This window comes from Bufo gargarizans, chromosome 1, assembly GCF_014858855.1.
Source record: "Bufo gargarizans isolate SCDJY-AF-19 chromosome 1, ASM1485885v1, whole genome shotgun sequence".
Lineage (NCBI taxonomy): Eukaryota > Metazoa > Chordata > Amphibia > Anura > Bufonidae > Bufo > Bufo gargarizans.
Window position 1 is genome coordinate 400,537,992 of NC_058080.1, and position 10,420 is coordinate 400,548,411.

Consider the following 10,420-nt stretch of genomic DNA (forward strand, 5'->3'; position numbering starts at 1 on the left):
CTAGCATATCTAGGAGGGTCCTATTGAATCGTTCTGGCTGTGCATCCCCTTCCGGATGATAAGGTGTGGTTCTGGACTTCTGCACCTGCAACATGTCCAACAGCTCCTTGATCAACTTACTCTCAAAGTCTCTACCTTGATCAGAGTGTATCCGATTGGGTAGTCCATAGTGAATAAAATACTTCTGCCAAAGGACTTTGGCTACAGTCACAGCCTTTTGATCTTTAGTGGGGAAGGCTTGAGCATATCTGGTGAAATGGTCCGTTACCACCAGCACATTTCCAATTCCCGCTGTATCGCTCTCAATGCAGAGATAGTCCATGCACACAAGATCCATGGGTCCCGTACTTTTCAGATGACCCATAGGGGCAGCTCTCACAGGCAGGGTCTTCCTCTGGATACACCTCCTGCATGTCCTTTACATGTTGCTCTACATGTTCCCTCATGCGAGGCCAATAGAACCGATCTTGTACTAGGCCATAGGTCTTGTCCACCCCGAGATGCCCATGTTGATCGTGGAGAGCTCTCAGGACCATGCCACGGTGTCTGTGCGGTAGTACCAATTGTTTTCTGTCAGGGTGATCATGATACTTCACAACCCTATAGAGTACTCCATCTTCGAGATGTAGTCGGACTCCATTCTCTTCGGTATAATTCTCTTTGACTCACAGGTAGAGAAGTCAGCAATTTAGGATTCTTAGTCTTTATGGCTCTGATAACTATCCCAATATACCAGTCCTGCGCTTGAGCCTTCCTCTTGTCTTCTGTGGTTATACTGGACCACTGTTGAAGCATGACTGGAGCATGGAACACCTCAGGCACGGCTTCTGGAGAGTGGCTAATGGAGTCTATCCCTCTTAGCTCGGCAAATTCTTCTTGACTCTCGGCCACCACATACATCTGACAAAAGGCTCCTACCCCCGGCCCAGGGATCTCTTCCCACTCCTCTTCTTCTTGGTGAGGAGGGAGTCTAGGTCTGCGGGACAGGGCATCTGCGCTGACATTCTTGGGCCCAGGCTTGTACTTCAGGCTGAAACTGTAGCTTGACAAGGCAGCCAACCACCTATGTCCTGTGGCATCCAGCTTAGCTGTAGTCTGGATGTAGGTAAGTGGATTGTTGTCAGTCCTTACTTCGAATGTTGCTCCATACAAATAGTCATGCAGCTTATCCACGATGGCCCACTTGAGTGCCAGAAACTCCAATTTATGGACTGGATAGTTCTTCTCTGCTCCTGTAAGACTTCTACTTATATAAGCCACCGGCCTCAATCCTTCTGGATAACTTTGGTGCAATACACCCCCTAGGCCTTCCATACTGGCATCCACATGGAGGATATATGGTTTCTCAGGGTCTGCATAGGCTAAGACAGGAGCTTCTGTAAGTCTCTTCTTCAATGTCAGAAAGGCATCTTCACATCCTGAAGTCCATTTTTCTCCAAAGGGGTCTTTAGGATATAGTGCCTTAGCACCCTTTACGTCAGAGGTAATCTTCAGTAGGTCATGTAACTCTCGAGCAATCTTTGAGTAGTCTTTCACGAACCTTCGGTAGTAACCACAGAATCCGAGAAAGGACCGCAACTCACTGATGTTATTTGGTCTTGGCCAATTCAACACTGCTTCAATTTTAGCAGGATCTGTGGCCTACTCCTTCAGCGGAGACTATGTGCCCCACATAAGTGACAGAGTTCTGGGCAAATCGGCATTTGTCCACTGATAGCTTCAGGCCTTCAGCTTGAAGTCGATCCAACACCTTTAGCAATCTTTGTTCATGCTCCTCTGGTGTCTTCCCGAAGACAATTAGGTCATCTAGATACACTAGACACTCTTTGGGATTCATATCCCCCACAGTTTTCTCCATCAGCCTCTGAAAAGTAGCAGGAGCTCCTGTGACTCCCTGTGGCATTCTGGTAAACTGGAAGAACCCCAAAGGGCAGATGAACGCTGTCTTTTCCTGATCCTCCTTCTTCATGGGTACCTGATAATATCCAGACCTCAAGTCAAGCACACTGAACCACTGGCTGCCAGATAGGGCGTTCAGAAGATCCTCTATCCGGGGCAAAGTGTACTGATCTGGCACAGTCCTCTTGTTCAGAGTACGGTAGTCCACACATAGCCGAACTGAACCATTCTTTTTCCTCACTACCACAATAGGTGAGGCATAGGGGCTCCGGGACTCTGTGATGATGCCTGCTCCTTCCATCTGCTGGAGTATGTCCCGGACATCTTCCACATCTCGAGGGGGTATTCTTCTTGACCTTTCTCTGAAAGGAGTAGGATCAGCAAGTCTTATAGCATGGGTGGCACTCTTAGAACACCCCACGTCCATCTCTGCTCTGGAGAACACTCCCTCTCGGGTGGCCAGTTTTGAACGAAGGCTGTCTTTCCACTGCTGTGGTAGAGGAGAATCTTCTAGATCAAAATCTAAAGGTGCTTTCACATGATCCTTCTGTTCTGCACTCACAGACATGATGGACGAAACTTGATCTAAAAGGTGTATCACACCAATCTTCTGATGACGATCAATCCGGATTTCTGTGGGGGTTAAATTCTGTACCATCACAGGAAAGCTCCGACACCACCTTTTTCGCCAATCTTTTACCTCAGGTATGAGAGTCCACCCCTTCTTCTGATCCTCTTCAGGCAGAGACTCAATAAGGTATTGTCCAGTTCCCCCCAACATTTCATGGTGCATTGAGGCTATGGCTCGTAAGGTTTTGGTCTCACCAGGCTTCACAAATGCGGATTCTGTTCCTGAATAGTGGCACGACCCTGGTTTTGTTTCAAGGGCTAGTCGTCTACACTCTTTTCCTAGGACAGGGCTGACCTCCATCAATCGGTCTAAGGAGACGTCTCCCACTTCGGTCAGATAGGCCTTGAATACATCCTGTACCATCTTTGCATTAGTACCCAATATTATTGGGGCACACACTTTCTTGGCTGCAGGGCATATCAAAACTTCCAGCTCCATAGGACATATCATCCCGGTGTTTAACTGGGGAATAGTTATGGTCACTTTTATGCATCCCTCCACAGGTTGAGCTTGAGACCCAACGCCCCATAGCTGAAACTCTCCTGCAGGTTCCATAGGAATGTGTTTCAAATGACGTTCATAGAAGTCTCTGTAGATAATGGTGACTTGAGAACCTGTATCTAGTAATGCTGAAGCATGAATTCCTTCTACTTGCACGTGTATCAAAGATTTTGGCCCAATCTTGGCCCCTACAGATAAACTATATGTAGGCCGGGTCTTCCGTCGCTTGTAAGACCTGGTCATTTGAGTCTCCTCAAGCTCGGTTGCCAGCACCTCCACATCCACCTCCATGGAATTCGCAGGGCACTCCCGCTGAAAATGCCCTGACTTTCCACATTTAAAGCAGTCCCCTCGGCGGGGTGAATCCTCAGGAAACAGTTTTTTCTGAGTCTTCCTGTGTTGCCCCCCACTTCCAGGGGGAGGATCTGCTCTCTCTGGTGGTGATTTGCATAAGAGCTCCAATTCAGCCACCTTCTTCCTAAGAGCTGACAGTTCTGTATCCTCTTTCTCCTTCTGTAGGGGTGGACACGTCTGATCTTCCAATCTCCTGGCTGTATTTATTAATGTGGAATAAGGCAGAACTTTATCATCCAACTTGGCTCTCAGCAGAATCATAACTGGATTATTGGTCAAACCACCTCTCTGAATTTGCTTAGATAGCCGAGCATCCAACTCAGAGGCAGTGACTGCTCCTTTATGGAATAACTTTCCAAGCGATAGCTGTAACCGGTTGATATAGTCAGTGGCTTTTTCATGCTCCTTCTGCTTAGTGGCTAGGAACTTAACCAACAGATCATCCAAATCTTCTGATCTCCCATAAGCATCCTGTAAAACTTGTAGATAGTCGTGCACAGTAGCTTGCCCATTTACTCCCTTGTACAGTCTTATCATGTCTGTAGCGGGAAAACGGAGACTCTCCACCAACCGCTGTTTCTTTATGGTATCCGTACAAGACCATTCCTCCAACAACTGCATAGCATTATCCTTCCAGACCTCAAAAGGCTCTTCTCCTGAAGGAACAGGCTGATTCCCAGAAAACACCTTTAGTTTGCGGTAACTATGAGTGTGGTTTGCCGTCACTATGGCTTCTGAGAGTTTCTGTAGTATGTCCGATACATCACTACCTCCTGTAGGCAGGGTGCGTACTTCAGGGTTGTCTGGTTTCAGTAATGCTGTAGATGGATGAGATTCTGCTTTAGGAGTAATCATCCCCTGTCCTCTAGGAGGATGGGCAGCTTGTTTAGGAATGGCTCCGGTCTTTCCGGGGATGGGAGTCAGGAGCTTAGAATAATTTTCTGTGACATAATCTCTCTGTTCTAATTTAAAGGGTTGTTGCAGTGAGACCCTTTCTTTCTTATCAAGGAGAGCGTACACTAAGGAGCATCCTTCATCCGGGGCTCCATATAAATGAACGTTGGTAGGCATCTCATGGTCTCCCAAGTCCGTATGACAATATATTAACATGTAAGTTTGGCCTCCGGAATCCTGCAGGATATCCCTGACAGGTCGCCATTTCTATTCCCAGTCGAATTTCTACACACAAGATGACGTGATTCATCTCACAGCAGGATGGGACTTTGCATAACATCACAGCTTGCTGTAATGGTACATTTCTTTGCTGGGCCCACTCTTTTGCAAAGGAGGGAGTGGCCTGAGGACTTAACTTATTCTCACTGGTTGTACCCCAGTTCATCTCAGCAGTGCCTCCACATGTAACGGGGTTTTGAGGGCGCCCCCTAGTGTCTTTGGGGTCCCTAAACCTAGTTAACTCACTATGCCTGACAGGCGGATCCTGAGCCTCCGCTATCTGGGAGCTGGGGTACATGTCTGCGGCAGTGCCTCCACCCAGTGGAGCATCCGGGGTAGGGATGTGGGGTCCCACTGGGAACATACTTAGTGCAATGAGACTGACACAGCCTAACTGGAATTTACTTTATATAGTAAGCAGCAAATTAACCAACATACATAAGAAAATACAATAGAGTAATACAGGTAACAATGCAATGTGGATTTTCCTCACCCACCCACGAGCACGCCTGTGTCCCACCCGCTTATCTTCGCCCTAGTGGCCGTTGGTGCACATAGGAGAGTTGGGGCCCTTATAAGTCCTGCTCTGCAGGGTCACTGAAGCAGCCTGAGCTGTGTAATGTCCGTCACTGGACCTCAGAGTCTTTACTGTTAGTGAGGAGACAGGTGCCCTGTGGTGATACAGGGAGAGGTTTGGCTTACCCTCACAACACGATTAGCCAGGTCAGTCAGCAGCAGTCTCCTCTCACTGGATTCACCAGACGTCTGGACTCAGCGCTTGTCTTTGCCAGCAGGCCCCTCTCTCAGCAGGTGTGATCTTGGGTGAAGCAGGTTCTCTCAGCAAGGTTCCATCTCTGTGCTGCAGTCTCTCACAACATGTCCTTTCTCTGGCTCAGCATGTAGTAACTTCCAGAAAGCTCCAGGACCTACGATGATGTCACAATCATGTGACCAATGCTCAATGTTTTATTAACAGCATACTGAGTCCATCTGCCATCTACTGGGCATTTCAGATAATGCAGCCTGTGTAACTTCACAGGGTTACATTCATATATGCTTTTCTGCTGTTAGTGAAGACTACATTACAAGATGGCCCCTATAGTTAGATATTTACATAGTTCACAAACCAGAGTTAGTAAAGCAATGCACACTCGGCAGATGCCAAGTGTTATCTCTTTTCCTATTTTCCTATTTCAGCCAATGTAACAATGCCACGAGCCTCAGGGGAAATGCCTCTCTGATGTCTATATAAACTGCTGTACTTCCTGTAATAAATGAGAATTTGCTTTGACCCCAATGTGTGTGTCACAGTTATTTTCTTCTGTGCACGTAAAAACCCATGGGTTATTATTAATCTGGAGTAGTAGAGCAAACGTAAGCAGCCCCAATTGAGGGCATCATTAACAATAGCATTGTGCATAAAGAGATATCTGTCAATCACTGATACCTCCTCCCTGTACCGATAGCAGAGATATACATGTATAACTTACAGGTTTTACTGAATTTTTTCCTACAAAAGTGGTGACAGATCTTCTTTAAAAAAAATGCTTTTCTCCTCTTAATCACTTCCCGATATCCTCTGTACATGTACAGTGCTGCAGGCAGGACATTCCCACAAAATGGTCACTGCATCTGACATGGTGACCGGGTTAAGATGGCTAACACCACAACAAACACATAATGCACTCCTATGTAACACCACAGATAAAACAGTGATGACTCTAGGAGTACAGATAATGTAACAGATGTTACCTGCAGTCCTATATAACACCACAGAATACAGGGTATTTTTTTGGGTTATTCGTATTGGTTCTTTCCCTTTAATTATCATTTTAACTTTTACTTATTAGCATTTCAACACTGTTTTATCGTTTTAATGATATTCCTTGTAATGCAGTGAGTTAGGGATAGTCCACATTCATGAACAATTATCCCAGAGACATAATTATCTCAGAAACATCCCTTAAGAGGAGGGGTTTAAAGGTATAAACTTACATATATCTATGTAAGCTCCTTTGAAACATCCATAAGGAGGGATGTCAGAAGATTCCCTGTCTTGTATTCCACAATGACTGAGTGTTGGCTATGGGTCTGTGCACTTCTACTCAAAAAGAGTGTCAGCTATGTGACTGCACCTCCCAGATAGCTGAAAGGAGCCTACCCAGTGACCATAGCCCTGAGTGATTGTATTTTACTATGTATGTGAGTTGTTTGTTTGTTTTATATTTTATGTATTTACCACACTTAGTAAATGTTCTTATTCATTTTTCATGTGTAAGCCTATTTTATTTTCGAATCTTTGAATTTACATTAGAACACATGGTGGCAGTGGTGGGTCAAATAAATACACTTAGTTGATAGGGTGTTACATAAAGAGAGTAGTAGATGTCTGGCCATTCCGAATGGGATCTTGGGCACTTACGGGATGAATAATAACCTGTGGAGGGATTATTGCATTGTTTAATCTGCAGTAAAAACCATGAGTGGGGCTTTAGACAGTTGGTTTGATTTTATTTATTTATTTTTTATTAATCTGTACTAAAAGCTGCGAGTGGGACATTAGACAGTTGATTTGGTTTAAAGCCTTTAGAAACAAGAAGTGTACTGTCTCATATAAATTAATTGAGCCAGGACGGTCTTTTTCTAATTAGATGATCCTTCTATTTCAGGGGAGCTTCATAGGGTACGGGGCCCCCGGTCTCGTGATCAGTGGGGGTCCCAGAAGTAGGACCCCCACTAATCTAATAGTTATCTCCTATTCTGTGGATAGGGTATAATGTTCTATAACTGGATTGCCACTTTAAGCTCCTTTGGAACATCTGTAAAGGAGGATGTCAGAAGATTCCCTCTCTTGTGTTCCTCCATGACTGGGTGTCAGCTATAGATCTCTGCACTGCTAAGATGGCCTACAAGAATGTTTACTATGTGCCTGCAACCAGACAGCTGACAAGAGCATACCCAGTGACCATAGCTCAGAGGGATTGCTTTTTTTGCTATGTATGTGAGTTGTTTATTTTATCTTTTATGTATTTATCACATGCAGTGTATGGCTATTTTATTCTCAAATCATTGAATTCATGTTACAACACACAGTGATAACTCTCAGTACAGATAATGTAGTAGATGTTACCTGCAGTACAGATCTATGGGGGGCATACAATTATTGTGCATGTGAGGGGCTACTACATGACAGAATCTATTATTGTTTAGATACTGCTTTATTATTAGCTCATTCTTATGGGTGTTACTAGTGCTACTGATTTGATAATGTCAGCGTGTGGGCACAGCTACAGTATGTCACAGACACTTTAATATGGAAATGCAATGTTGCATGAGCTTTATTACAGATATCTTTAAATGACTGGCAGTGTTTAGCCTCACTCCTGGCTTAGTTCCCCCCCCCCCCTCCCCTCTCCTCTCTTTTGCATTTTTTCCCTCCCTGCCTTTTTGGGGCCATAACTTTTTTTATTTTTCCATTCACATAGCCGTATATGGGCTTTTTTTTTTGGGCGGGACAAGTTGCACTTCTAATTCCACCATTCCCTATATGGCAAAACTGATCAGTTACTTTCATTCTCCAGGTCAGTACGATTATGGCAATGCCACATATGTATAGTTTTTCTTGCGTTTTAATACTGAAAAAAATAAAAACGTAAAATGTTTTTTTTCTTTTCGTCCCCAAATTCTGACCCCTATAACGTTTTTGTAGTTATGTATATGGAGCTGTGTGAGGGCTCATTTTTTATGGGGTGATCTGTACGTTTCAGTGACACCATTTTGGGGTGTGTATGACTTTTTGATCACTTTTTATTTATTTTTTTGTGGGAGGAGAAGCAGCCAAAATACATTAAACGCAATGGGTGTGATTTGAATTTTTATACTTTTTTTTATTTTTAAAAACATTTTTTTACACTTTTTTATAGTTTGTATAGGGAACTATAACACACAATCATTAGATTGCTTCTTTCATAGACTCCAATGCAGTCTATAGCAATTATACTGTGTTCCTCTGGAGCACTGCTTGTGAGCAGGCGCCAGCTTTAAAGTCTCAGCCAGCGCCTTACATGTACAATGCTGGTCAGGAATGGGTTAATGGATGAGTGCTATTTTGTGGCAGGCACTACTATGCCACATTGCATATTCATAAAAAGGTGTCAGTGACATACTGCAGCTGTGCACACTAACAATATCAAATTAGTAGTAGCACTAGTAGCACCCATAACAATGTGCCAGCAGCAAAGCAATATCTAAACAATAGTTATATCTGTCACATAGTAGCCGCCACAGAGTGTCTATAATTAAGCTCATGCCATGCTGTATTATACTTCCATTTACAGCCACTATGCTCCCCTATTCAGTGTCACCAGTTCTTCTCTTCATCTTTATTGTTTCTTTCTCTCCATCCTCCTCTCTTTTCCAGTCCAGCTGCATCCAGTTTCCACCTGACTTCCCTGTGGTCTTGTCCTCTGTGCTTTTCTCTTGCTCCGTCCCTTCAGTCTGGCCCTACTGTTTTCTCCTCCACCCTCCAGCAGCAGAAGAGCCAAGGTTTCCTATCAGCAGGAAATTCACAGTTAAAACAGGCACAATGGGGTTAATTTATAAATATTCTTACCCCTGTTTTTGGCACAAGACCATTTTTGCAACTATTTGGATGCCCGTATGACAATATTTTGTCACAACAATTTTTTTTGGGACACCACTTGACAGTCCCAACAAATTTATTAACATTAACTTCTAAAAAAACTGGTGTAAATGTTAGGGAAAAACTACTCCATTCAGGGACTGGAGTAGTTTTTCCTGCTGGCGTGTGGACTGCCAGAGGTGCAACTAATATATGATGAGGCGTACATTTCATCATAAATTATTTGCAGTCTCTAACGGCGCAAAGGGGAAACAAAGACCAATTTCTTCACATTTATTGGTTTAAAGGGTCACTGAGTTTTGGTAAAACTTTTGCTATGTCATAGAGACATATTAAATGTTTTGATCAGTGGGAGTGCTGAGACCCCCAACGATTACTAGAATGAGGAGAAGTGCACGCATGTTGCTCCTCATGGTAAAGGACAGAATTGAGACAGACCTATTGACTTCTATTCAGCCCATCTTGTGCAGCAAGGACAGCGAATGCAATATATGCATGCTTGTCCTCTCTCTAGCAATCAGTGGGGGTCTCAGCACTCAGACCTCACCACCTCAATCAGAACTTTTGATATGTCTCTATGACATATCAAAAGTTTTACCAAAACTCAGTGACATTTTAAAAGGGGTTGCATCAACTTTTAAAGTTATCACCTATGCATAAGATAGGGGGTAACTAAATGATCGCTGAAACCCCCCCAATCCCGAGAAAGGGGTGTAGCTGGCCAGCTAAGACCTGTCCTAGGTTGCTAATATAGCTTGTGTGTTTATTCAGCTAGACCTGCCAATAACCTTAATACAGTTACTATGTTTGTGTGTTAAAGGCAAAATCAGAGTTATTTACAGTGACTTCATGTTTGGATGTCATATAACTGTTATATATTGTGTTCACAGAAGCAGAAAAGATAATATGCCTTTAAGATTCATTATATAATGTAAGGTAAGCTCAATGACACAACAGAAACAACTTCTTGACCAATCCTAGCCAGCCTCACACAGCCCAGGAGTTTTGACCAATCACAGTCAGCCTCACAAACAGCCTGTGTGGGAAATCCCCCTAGCAGGAGCTGCTGGAATCATTATTCACCAGAAAGAGAAGCTGAACAGACATTCACTCCACTAAGAGCTATGTTTTATGGAAGCAGAGGGGGCAAAATAGGTATTTAAAACAGTTATATAATGTTCCTTCTGTTAATATAGTGATTAGAATTGTATACTGAACCA